The 12,062-nt window shown below is 44.1% G+C and overlaps 1 long non-coding RNA gene across 6 annotated transcripts in view; it reads left to right on the top strand.

The window, feature by feature from the left end:
- LOC307189637 overlaps positions 1 to 12,062 on the top strand; it is a 2,307,304-nt gene that overhangs the window by 1,882,385 nt on the left and 412,857 nt on the right. Inside the window, exon 11 of one of the 6 annotated variants that reach the window (XR_013829235.1) lies at positions 10,689 to 10,773. The exons of the other annotated variants lie outside the window; for them this stretch is intronic. This is a non-coding gene — a long non-coding RNA (uncharacterized lncRNA). Of the gene's footprint in view, positions 1 to 10,688; positions 10,774 to 12,062 lie in introns of those variants that run through there. 6 annotated transcript variants of the gene reach the window in all.

Raw genomic sequence — 12,062 nt, 5'->3', positions numbered from 1 at the left:
CTGCCTTTCTGGATTTTACACTTTTTTCAGATGGCCCTTTTGACCGGGGGGAAGTGAGACTTCATTGTAGTGCAGATTTCCTTTGCAAGCTTGCTTGGTTGGCCAAAAAGGACGTATGCGTTTTTTCCTGAATATATTCAGGAAAAAACGCATACGCCCTTTTTGGCCAAGTGCATCATTGTGGACGTTCTGCCTCTTTTCCTATGCTTTCAATGCAATTCCAGTCTACCTCCTGAAATCGGTTTCCTGCAATTCTGCCCCGCTTTCAAGTCCTCTTGGCAGCCTTACTTCAGTCTATTTTTGGACGATAGCTGTCATTTATAACTCTGCAGGTTTGTGAATTACAGTGCCCCTGAGCTCCTTTCTTCAACTCGCTTTCTTGTGACCTGGCTGCTACACCGCAGGATGGCTTCTGGCCCTAATCTGGTTCCGGTACGGCACGCTGAGCCTTTGGTTATTTCCTCTTCCTGGTGGGAAATGAGAGTTAAATTTGCCCGTCCAGACACCTCCAGCTAGCCTCTCATTGGTTCTCGCTATTCCTGTTCATCTTCCGCAGAAATTGCAAACTGGGCCAAACAGGAGGTTAAAGGCGCTGACTCTCCAAGTGGGGAGAGTGTTAGTAAAGCGTCTGGAATGTTGCACCCGAGTACCAGGGGAGGAAAACTGAGACATATTTGAACACGTCTCCCGTTCACATGGTTGATCATACTTGGGTTCCACATGCATGTTTTAGCTGAAGGAAGAATACCTAAAACCTGGGTAGTTGAAACCCGTGGAATGGGTACCATGCAATATGACTTCAAAGGGTCTTCATTTGTTCACCGAACCTCTCCAATCCTATCACTGCTGCGTTTATGCCCCTGTACACATGCTTGATTCTCTTTCGGAGACATAGCAATCCATAGGTTTTAAGATACTTACTAGTCAGGTACATTCTTAGGCGTTTAATATGCGGTGTTGAGTCCATTTCGTTGAGCAAGGAGTAACTCTTGTCTATTCCATATTTGACTTAAGGAACTTTATCTGTGCTCATTTCAATCTCTGGTTTTATGCCGCACCCCAACTCACCTTTACCCTTAAGCAAGCATAAGTTGGTTTTCTAAATTTGAGACCCTGTTCTGTTCTGTAATTCAGTTCCTGTGTAGCCAAGTTTACATTCCGTGTATTACTGATATCTTATGATGTTTCTTTTTCTGTGTGACTTACTTCAGTTAGAATCATCATACCTGAATCCACTCATTGTGCTGCTAAGGGCCTGATGACACAGATTTCATTGCTGAGTGATATTGCTTTGTAAGTAAATACCACAACTTCTTTATCCATTTTTCACTTTCTGCGATGTTGAACTTGTACTGTAAACGAGGTTCTTGTAAACGGAGCCGTTCCAAACTTTGGGGTGGCTGTGTCTTTTTGATTTTAATTTCCCTAAGCTATAGGACCATAAGTGGAAGTGCCCTAGGTTCTGTTGCTTTGTTTTTTAGATGTTTCAGGAAACACCATACACTTCTCCCGAGTGGTTGTTGGCAATTTACATCCCGCCCATCAGCATAACAAGGCTCCCAGTTCTCCATGGCCTGTCCTGCCTTTCTGGATTTTACACTTTTTTCAGATGGCCCTTTTGACCGGGGGGAAGTGAGACTTCATTGTAGTGCAGATTTCCTTTGCAAGCTTGCTTGGTTGGCCAAAAAGGGCGTATGCGTTTTTTCCTGAATATATTCAGGAAAAAACGCATACGCCCTTTTTGGCCAAGTGCATCATTGTGGACGTTCTGCCTCTTTTCCTATGCTTTCAATGCAATTCCAGTCTACCTCCTGAAATCGGTTTCCTGCAATTCTGCCCCGCTTTCAAGTCCTCTTGGCAGCCTTACTTCAGTCTATTTTTGGACGATAGCTGTCATTTATAACTCTGCAGGTTTGTGAATTACAGTGCCCCTGAGCTCCTTTCTTCAACTCGCTTTCTTTTGAGCTGGCCGCAACACCGCAGGATGGCTTCAGGCCCTAATCTGGTTCCGGTACGGCACGCTGAGCCTTTGGTTATTTCCTCTTCCTGGTGGGAAATGAGAGTTAAATTTGCCCGTCCAGACACCTTCAGCTAGCCTCTCATTGGTTCTCGCTATTCCTGTTCATCTTCCGCAGAAATTGCAAACTGGGCCAAACAGGAGGTTAAAGGGACTGACTCTCCAAGTGGGGAGAGTGTTAGTAAAGCGTCTGGAATGTTGCACCCGAGTACCAGGGGAGGAAAACTGAGACATATTTGAACACGTCTCCCGTTCACATGGTTGATCATACTTGGGTTCCACATGCATGTTTTAGCTGAAGGAAGAATACCTAAAACCTGGGTAGTTGAAACCCGTGGAATGGGTACCATGCAATATGACTTCAAAGGGTCTTCATTTGCTCACCGAACCTCTCCAATCCTATCACTGCTGCGTTTATGCCCCTGTACACATGCTTGATTCTCTTTCGGAGACATAGCAATCCATAGGTTTTAAGATACTTACTAGTCAGGTACATTCTTAGGCGTTTAATATGCGGTGTTGAGTCCATTTCGTTGAGCAAGGAGTAGCTCTTGTCTATTCCATATTTGGCTTAAGGAACTTTATCTGTGCTCATTTCAATCTCTGGTTTTATGCAGCACCCCAACTCACCTTTCCCCTTAAGCAAGCATAAGTTGGTTTTCTAAATTTGAGACCCTGTTCTGTTTTGGAATTCAGTTCCTGTGTAGCCAAGTTTACATTCCGTGTATTAGTGATATCTTATGATGTTTCTTTTTCTGTGTGACTTATTTCAGTTAGAATCATCATACCTGAATCCACTCATTGTGATGCTAAGGGCCTGATGACACAGATTTCATTGCTGAGTGATATTGCTTTGTAAGTGAATACTACAACTTCTTTATCCATTTTTCACTTTCTGCGATGTTGAACTTGTACTGTAAACGAGGTTCTTGTAAACAGAGCCGTTCCAAACATTGGGGTGGCTGTGTCTTTTTGATTTTAATTTCCCTAAGCTATAGGACCATAAGTGGAAGTGCCCTAGGCTCTGTTGCTTTGTTTTTTAGATGTTTCAGGAAACACTATACACTTCTCCCAAGTGTCTGTTGGCAATTTACATCCCGCCCATCAGCATAACAAGGCTCCCAGTTCTCCATGGCCTGTCCTGCCTTTCTGGATTTTACACTTTTTTCAGATGGCCCTTTTGACCGGGGGGAAGTGAGACTTCATTGTAGTGCAGATTTCCTTTGCAAGCTTGCTTGGTTGGCCAAAAAGGGCGTATGCGTTTTTTCCTGAATATATTCAGGAAAAAACGCATACGCCCTTTTTGGCCAAGTGCATCATTGTGGACGTTCTGCCTCTTTTCCTATGCTTTCAATGCAATTCCAGTCTACCTCCTGAAATCGGTTTCCTGCAATTCTGCCCCGCTTTCAAGTCCTCTTGGCAGCCTTACTTCAGTCTATTTTTGGACGATAGCTGTCATTTATAACTCTGCAGGTTTGTGAGTTACAGTGCCCCTGAGCTCCTTTCTTCAACTCGCTTTCTTGTGACCTGGCCGCAACACCGCAGGATGGCTTCAGGCCCTAATCTGGTTCCGGTACGGCACGCTGAGCCTTTGGTTATTTCCTCTTCCTGGTGGGAAATGAGAGTTAAATTTGCCCGTCCAGACACCTCCAGCTAGTCTCTCATTGGTTCTCGCTATTCCTGTTCATCTTCCACAGAAATTGCAAACTGGGCCAAACAGGAGGTTAAAGGCGCTGACTCTCCAAGTCGGGAGAGTGTTAGTAAAGCGTCTGGAATGTTGCACCCGAGTACCAGGGGAGGAAAACTGAGACATATTTGAACATGTCTCCCGTTCACATGGTTGATCATACTTGGGTTCCACATGCATGTTTTAGCTGAAGGAAGAATACCTTAAACCTGGAGAGTTCAGACCCGTGTAATGGGTACCATGCAATATGACTTCAAAGGGTCTTCATTTGCTCACCGAACCTCTCCAATCCTATCACTGCTGCGTTTATGCCCCTGTACACACGCTTGATTCTCTTTTGGAAACATAGCAATCCATAGGTTTTAAGATACTTACTAGTCAGGTACATTCTTAGGCGTTTAATATGCGGTGTTGAGTCCATTTCGTTGAGCAAGGAGTAGCTCTTGTCTATTCCATATTTGGCTTAAAGAACTTTATCTGTGCTCATTTCAATCTCTGGTTTTATGCAGCACCCCAACTCACCTTTACCCTTAAGCAAGCATAAGTTGGTTTTCTAAATTTGAGAACCTGTTCTGTTTTGGAATTCAGTTCCTGTGTAGCCAAGTTTACATTCCGTGTATTAGTGATATCTTATGATGTTTCTTTTTCTGTGTGACTTATTTCAGTTAGAATCATCGTACCTGAATCCACTCATTGTGCTGCTAAGGGCCTGATGACACAGATTTCATTGCTGAGTGATATTGCTTTGTAAGTAAATACCACAACTTCTTTATCCATTTTTCACTTTCTGCGATGTTGAACTTGTACTGTAAACGAGGTTCTTGTAAACAGAGCCGTTCCAAACTTTGGGGTGGCTGTGTCTTTTTGATTTTAATTTCCCTAAGCTATAGGACCATAAGTGGCAGTGCCCTAGGCTCTGTTGCTTTGTTTTTTAGATGTTTCAGGAAACACCATACACTTCTCCCGAGTGTCTGTTGGCAATATACATCCCGCCCATCAGCATAACAAGGCTCCCAGTTCTCCATGGCCTGTCCTGCCTTTCTGGATTTTACACTTTTTTCAGATGGCCCTTTTGCCCGGGGGGAAGTGAGACTTCATTGTAGTGCAGATTTCCTTTGCAAGCTTGCTTGGTTAGCCAAAAAGGGCGTATGCGTTTTTTCCTGAATATATTCAGGAAAAAACGCATACGCCCTTTTTGGCCAAGTGCATCATTGTGGACGTTCTGCCTCTTTTTCTATGCTTTCAGTGCAATTCCATTCTACCTCCTGAAATCGGTTTCCTGCAATTCTGCCCCGCTTTAAAGTCCTCTTGGCAGCCTTACTTCAGTCTATTTTTGGACGATAGCTGTCATTTATAACTCTGCAGGTTTGTGAATTACAGTGCCCCTGAGCTCCTTTGTTCAACTCGCTTTCATTTGAGCTGGCTGCAACACCGCAGGATGGCTTCAGGCTCTAATCTGGTTCCGCTACGGCACGCTGAGCCTTTGGTTAATTCCTCTTCCTGGTGGGAAATGAGAGTTAAATTTGCCCGTCCAGACACCTCCAGCTAGCCTCTCATTGGTTCTCGCTATTCCTGTTCATCTTCCGCAGAAATTGCAAACTGGGCCAAACAGGAGGTTAAAGGCGCTGACTCTCCAAGTGGGGAGAGTGTTAGTAAAGCGTCTGGAATGTTGCACCCGAGTACCAGGGGAGGAAAACTGAGACATATTTGAACACGTCTCCCGTTCACATGGTTGATCATACTTGGGTTCCACATGCATGTTTTAGCTGAAGGAAGAATACCTTAAACCTGGGTAGTTGAAACCCGTGGAATGGGTACCATGCAATATGACTTCAAAGGGTCTTCATTTGCTCACCGAACCTCTCCAATCCTATCACTGCTGCGTTTATGCCCCTGTACACATGCTTGATTCTCTTTCGGAGACATAGCAATCCATAGGTTTTAAGATACTTACTAGTCAGGTACATTCTTAGGCGTTTAATATGCGGTGTTGAGTCCATTTCGTTGAGCAAGGAGTAGCTCTTGTGTATTCCATATTTGGCTTAAGGAACTTTATCTGTGCTCATTTCAATCTCTGGTTTTATGCAGCAACCCAACTCACCTTTCCCCTTAAGCAAGCATAAGTTGGTTTTCTAAATTTGAGAACCTGTTCTGTTTTGGAATTCAGTTCCTGTGTAGCCAAGTTTACATTCCGTGTATTAGTGATATCTTATGATGTTTCTTTTTCTGTGTGACTTATTTCAGTTAGAATCATCGTACCTGAATCTACTCATTATGCTGCTACGGGCCTGATGACATAGATTTCATTGCTGAGTGATACTGCATTGTACGTAAGTACCACAAGTTCTTTATCCATTTTTCACTTTCTGCAATGTTGAACTTGTACTGTAAACGAGGTTCTTGTAAACAGAGCCGTTCCAAACTTTGGGGTGGCTGTGTCTTTTTGATTTTAATTTCCCTAAGCTATAGGACCATAAGTGGAAGTGCCCTAGGCTCTGTTGCTTTGTTTTTTAGATGTTTCAGGAAACACCATACACTTCTCCCGAGTGGTTGTTGGCAATTTACATCCCGCCCATCAGCATAACAAGGCTCCCAGTTCTCCATGGCCTGTCCTGCCTTTCTGGATTTTACACTTTTTTCAGATGGCCCTTTTGACCGGGGGGAAGTGAGACTTCATTGTCGTGCAGATTTCCTTTGCAAGCTTGCTTGGTTGGCCAAAAAGGGCGTATGCGTTTTTTCCTGAATATATTCAGGAAAAAATGCATACGCCCTTTTTGGCCAAGTGCATCATTGTGGACGTTCTGCCTCTTTTCCTATGCTTTCAATGCAATTCCAGTCTACCTCCTGAAATCGGTTTCCTGCAATTCTGCCCCGCTTTCAAGTCCTCTTGGCAGCCTTACTTCAGTCTATTTTTGGACGATAGCTGTCATTTATAACTCTGCAGGTTTGTGAATTACAGTGCCCCTGAGCTCCTTTCTTCAACTCGCTTTCTTTTGAGCTGGCCGCAACACCGCAGGATGGCTTCAGGCCCTAATCTGGTTCCGGTACGGCACGCTGAGCCTTTGGTTATTTCCTCTTCCTGGTGGGAAATGAGAGTTAAATTTGCCCGTCCAGACACCTCCAGCTAGCCTCTCATTGGTTCTCGCTATTCCTGTTCATCTTCCGCAGAAATTGCAAACTGGGCCAAACAGGAGGTTAAAGGCGCTGACTCTCCAAGTGGGGAGAGTGTTAGTAAAGCGTCTGGAATGTTGCACCCGAGTACCAGGGGAGGAAAACTGAGACATATTTGAACACGTCTCCCGTTCACATGGTTGATCATACTTGGGTTCCACATGCATGTTTTAGCTGAAGGAAGAATACCTAAAACCTGGGTAGTTGAAACCCGTGGAATGGGTACCATGCAATATGACTTCAAAGGGTCTTCATTTGCTCACCGAACCTCTCCAATCCTATCACTGCTGCGTTTATGCCCCTGTACACATGCTTGATTCTCTTTTGGAGACATAGCAATCCATAGGTTTTAAGATACTTACTAGTCAGGTACATTCTTAGGCGTTTAATATGCGGTGTTGAGTCCATTTCGTTGAGCAAGGAGTAGCTCTTGTCTATTCCATATTTGGCTTAAGGAACTTTATCTGTGCTCATTTCAATCTCTGGTTTTATGCAGCAACCCAACTCACCTTTACCCTTAAGCAAGCATAAGTTGGTTTTCTAAATTTGAGACCCTGTTCTGTTTTGGAATTCAGTTCCTGTGTAGCCAAGTTTACATTCCGTGTATTACTGATATCTTATGATGTTTCTTTTTCTGTGTGACTTATTTCAGTTAGAATCATCGTTCCTGAATCTACTCATTATGCTGCTACGGGCCTGATGACATAGATTTCATTGCTGAGTGATACTGCATTGTACGTAAGTACCACAAGTTCTTTATCCATTTTTCACTTTCTGCGATGTTGAACTTGTACTGTAAACGAGGTTCTTGTAAACAGAGCCGTTCCAAACTTTGGGGTGGCTGTGTCTTTTTGATTTTAATTTCCCTAAGCTATAGGACCATAAGTGGAAGTGCCCTAGGCTCTGTTGCTTTGTTTTTTAGATGTTTCAGGAAACACCATACACTTCTCCCAAGTGTCTGTTGGCAATTCACATCCCGCCCATCAGCATAACAAGGCTCCCAGTTCTCAATGGCCTGTTGAATTTCTGGATTTTACACTTTTTTCAGATGGCCCTTTTGACCGGGGTGAAGTGAGACTTCATTGTAGTGCAGATTTCCTTTGCAAGCTTGCTTGGTTGGCCAAAAAGGGCGTATGCGTTTTTTCCTGAATATATTCAGGAAAAAACGCATACGCCCTTTTTGGCCAAGTGCATCATTGTGGACGTTCTGCCTCTTTTCCTATGCTTTCAATGCAATTCCAGTCTACCTCCTGAAATCGGTTTCCTGCAATGCTGCCCCGCTCTCAAGTCCTCTTGGCAGCCTTACTTCAGTCTATTTTTGGACGATAGCTGTCATTTATAACTCTGCAGGTTTGTGAATTACAGTGCCCCTGAGCTCCTTTCTTCAACTCGCTTTCTTGTGACCTGGCCGCAACACCGCAGGATGGCTTCAGGCCCTAATCTGGTTCCGGCACGGCACGCTGAGCCTTTGGTTATTTCCTCTTCCTGGTGGGAAATGAGAGTTAAATTTGCCCGTCCAGACACCTCCAGCTAGCCTCTCATTGGTTCTCGCTATTCCTGTTCATCTCCCGCAGAAATTGCAAACTGGGCCAAACAGGAGGTTAAAGGCACTGACTCTCCAAGTGGGGAGAGTGTTAGTAAAGCGTCTGGAATGTTGCACCCGAGTACCAGGGGAGGAAAACTGAGACATATTTGAACACGTCTCCCGTTCACATGGTTGATCATACTTGGGTTACACATGCATGTTTTAGCTGAAGGAAGAATACCTTAAACCTGGAGAGTTAAGACCCGTGTAATGGGTACCATGCAATATGACTTCAAAGGGTCTTCATTTGCTCACCGAACCTCTCCAATCCTATCACTGCTGCGTTTATGCCCCTGTACACATGCTTGATTCTCTTTCGGAGACATAGCAATCCATAGGTTTTTAAGATACTTACTAGTCAGGTACATTCTTAGGCGTTTAATATGCGGTGTTGAGTCCATTTCGTTGAGCAAGGAGTAGCTCTTGTCTATTCCATATTTGACTTAAGGAACTTTATCTGTGCTCATTTCAATCTCTGGTTTTATGCAGCACCCCAACTCACCTTTCCCCTTAAGCAAGCATAAGTTGGTTTTCTAAATTTGAGACCCTGTTCTGTTCGGTAATTCAGTTCCTGTGTAGCCAAGTTTACATTCCGTGTATTACTGATATCTTATGATGTTTCTTTTTCTGTGTGACTTACTTCAGTTAGAATCATCATACCTGAATCCACTCATTGTGCTGCTAAGGGCCTGATGACACAGATTTCATTGCTGAGTGATATTGCTTTGTAAGTAAATACCACAACTTCTTTCTCCATTTTTCACTTTCTGCGATGTTGAACTTGTACTGTAAACGAGGTTCTTGTAAACAGAGCCGTTCCAAACTTTGGGGTGGCTGTGTCTTTTTGATTTTAATTTCCCTAAGCTATAGGACCATAAGTGGAAGTGCCCTAGGTTCTGTTGCTTTGTTTTTTAGATGTTTCAGGAAACACCATACACTTCTCCCGAGTGGTTGTTGGCAATTTACATCCCGCCCATCAGCATAACAAGGCTCCCAGTTCTCCATGGCCTGTCCTGCCTTTCTGGATTTTACAGTTTTTTCAGATGGCCCATTTGACCGGGGGGAAGTGAGACTTCATTGTAGTGCAGATTTCCTTTGCAAGCTTGCTTGGTTGGCCAAAAAGGGCGTATGCGTTTTTTCCTGAATATATTCAGGAAAAAACGCATACGCCCTTTTTGGCCAAGTGCATCATTGTGGACGTTCTGCCTCTTTTCCTATGCTTTCAATGCAATTCCAGTCTACCTCCTGAAATCGGTTTCCTGCAATTCTGCCCCGCTTTCAAGTCCTCTTGGCAGCCTTACTTCAGTATATTTTTGGACGATAGCTGTCATTTATAACTCTGCAGGTTTGTGAATTACAGTGCCCCTGAGCTCCTTTCTTCAACTCGCTTTGTTTTGAGCTGGCCGCAACACCGCAGGATGGCTTCAGGCCCTAATCTGGTTCCGGTACGGCACGCTGAGCCTTTGGTTATTTCCTCTTCCTGGTGGGAAATGAGAGTTAAATTTGCCCGTCCAGACACCTCCAGCTAGCCTCTCATTGGTTCTCGCTATTCCTGTTCATCTTCCGCAGAAATTGCAAACTGGGCCAAACAGGAGGTTAAAGGCGCTGACTCTCCAAGTGGGGAGAGTGTTAGTAAAGCGTCTGGAATGTTGCACCCGAGTACCAGGGGAGGAAAACTGAGACATATTTGAACACGTCTCCCGTTCACATGGTTGATCATACTTGGGTTCCACATGCATGTTTTAGCTGAAGGAAGAATACCTAAAACCTGGGTAGTTGAAACCCGTGGAATGGGTACCATGCAATATGACTTCAAAGGGTCTTCATTTGCTCACCGAACCTCTCCAATCCTATCACTGCTGCGTTTATGCCCCTGTACACATGCTTGATTCTCTTTCGGAGACATAGCAATCCATAGGTTTTAAGATACTTACTAGTCAGGTACATTCTTAGGCGTTTAATATGCGGTGTTGAGTCCATTTCGTTGAGCAAGGAGTAGCTCTTGTCTATTCCATATTTGGCTTAAGGAACTTTATCTGTGCTCATTTCAATCTCTGGTTTTATGCAGCAACCCAACTCACCTTTACCCTTAAGCAAGCATAAGTTGGTTTTCTAAATTTGAGACCCTGTTCTGTTTTGGAATTCAGTTCCTGTGTAGCCAAGTTTCCATTCCGTGTATTACTGATATCTTATGATGTTTCTTTTTCTGTGTGACTTATTTCAGTTAGAATCATCGTACATGAATCTACTCATTATGCTGCTACGGGCCTGATGACATAGATTTCATTGCTGAGTGATACTGCATTGTACGTAAGTACCACAAGTTCTTTATCCATTTTTCACTTTCTGCGATGTTGAACTTGTACTGTAAACGAGGTTCTTGTAAACAGAGCCATTCCAAACTTTGGGGTGGCTGTGTCTTTTTGATTTTAATTTCCCTAAGCTATAGGACCATAAGTGGAAGTGCCTTAGGCTCTGTTGCTTTGTTTTTTAGATGTTTCAGGAAACACCATACACTTCTCCCGAGTGGTTGTTGGCAATTTACATCCCGCCCATCAGCATAACAAGGCTCCCAGTTCTCCATGGCCTGTCCTGCCTTTCTGGATTTTACACTTTTTTCAGATGGCCCTTTTGACCAGGGGGAAGTGAGACTTCATTGTAGTGCAGATTTCCTTTGCAAGCTTGCTTGGTTGGCCAAATAGGGTGTATGCGTTTTTTCCTGAATATATTCAGGAAAAAAACGCATACGCCCTTTTTGGCCAAGTGCATCATTGTGGACGTTCTGCCTCTTTTCCTATGCTTTCAATGCAATTCCAGTCTACCTCCTGAAATCGGTTTCCTGCAATTCTGCCCCGCTTTCAAGTCCTCTTGGCAGCCTTACTTCAGTCTATTTTTGGACGATAGCTGTCATTTATAACTCTGCAGGTTTGTGAATTACAGTGCCCCTGAGCTCCTTTCTTCAACTCGCTTTCTTGTGACCTGGCCGCAACACCGCAGGATGGCTTCAGGTCCTAATCTGGTTCCGGCACGGCACGCTGAGCCTTTGGTTAATTCCTCTTCCTGGTGGGAAATGAGAGTTAAATTTGCCCGTCCAGACACCTCCAGCTAGCCTCTCATTGGTTCTCGCTATTCCTGTTCATCTTCCGCAGAAATTGCAAACTGGGCCAAACAGGAGGTTAAAGGGACTGACTCTCCAAGTCGGGAGAGTGTTAGTAAAGCGTCTGGAATGTTGCACCCAAGTACAAGGGTACGAAAACTGAGACATATTTGAACACATCTCCCGATCACATGGTTGATCATACTCTAGGTTCCACATGCATGTTTTAGCTGAAGGAAGAATACCTTAAACCTGGGTAGTTGAAACCCGTGGAATGGGTACCATGCAATATGACTTCAAAGGGTCTTCATTTGCTCACCGAACCTCTCCAATCCTATCACTGCTGCGTTTATGCCCCTGTACACATGCTTGATTCTCTTTTGGAGACATAGCAATCCATAGGTTTTAAGATACTTACTAGTCAGGAACATTCTTAGGCGTTTAATATGGGGTGTTGAGTCCATTTCGTTGAGCAAGGAGTAGCTCTTGTCTATTCCATATTTGG

The sequence above is a fragment of the Stenella coeruleoalba genome (assembly GCF_951394435.1).
Source record: "Stenella coeruleoalba genome assembly, chromosome: 7".
NCBI lineage: Eukaryota > Metazoa > Chordata > Mammalia > Artiodactyla > Delphinidae > Stenella > Stenella coeruleoalba.
Note: the sequence above shows the minus strand (reverse complement) of the source record. Positions and strands in the feature narration are given on the sequence as shown.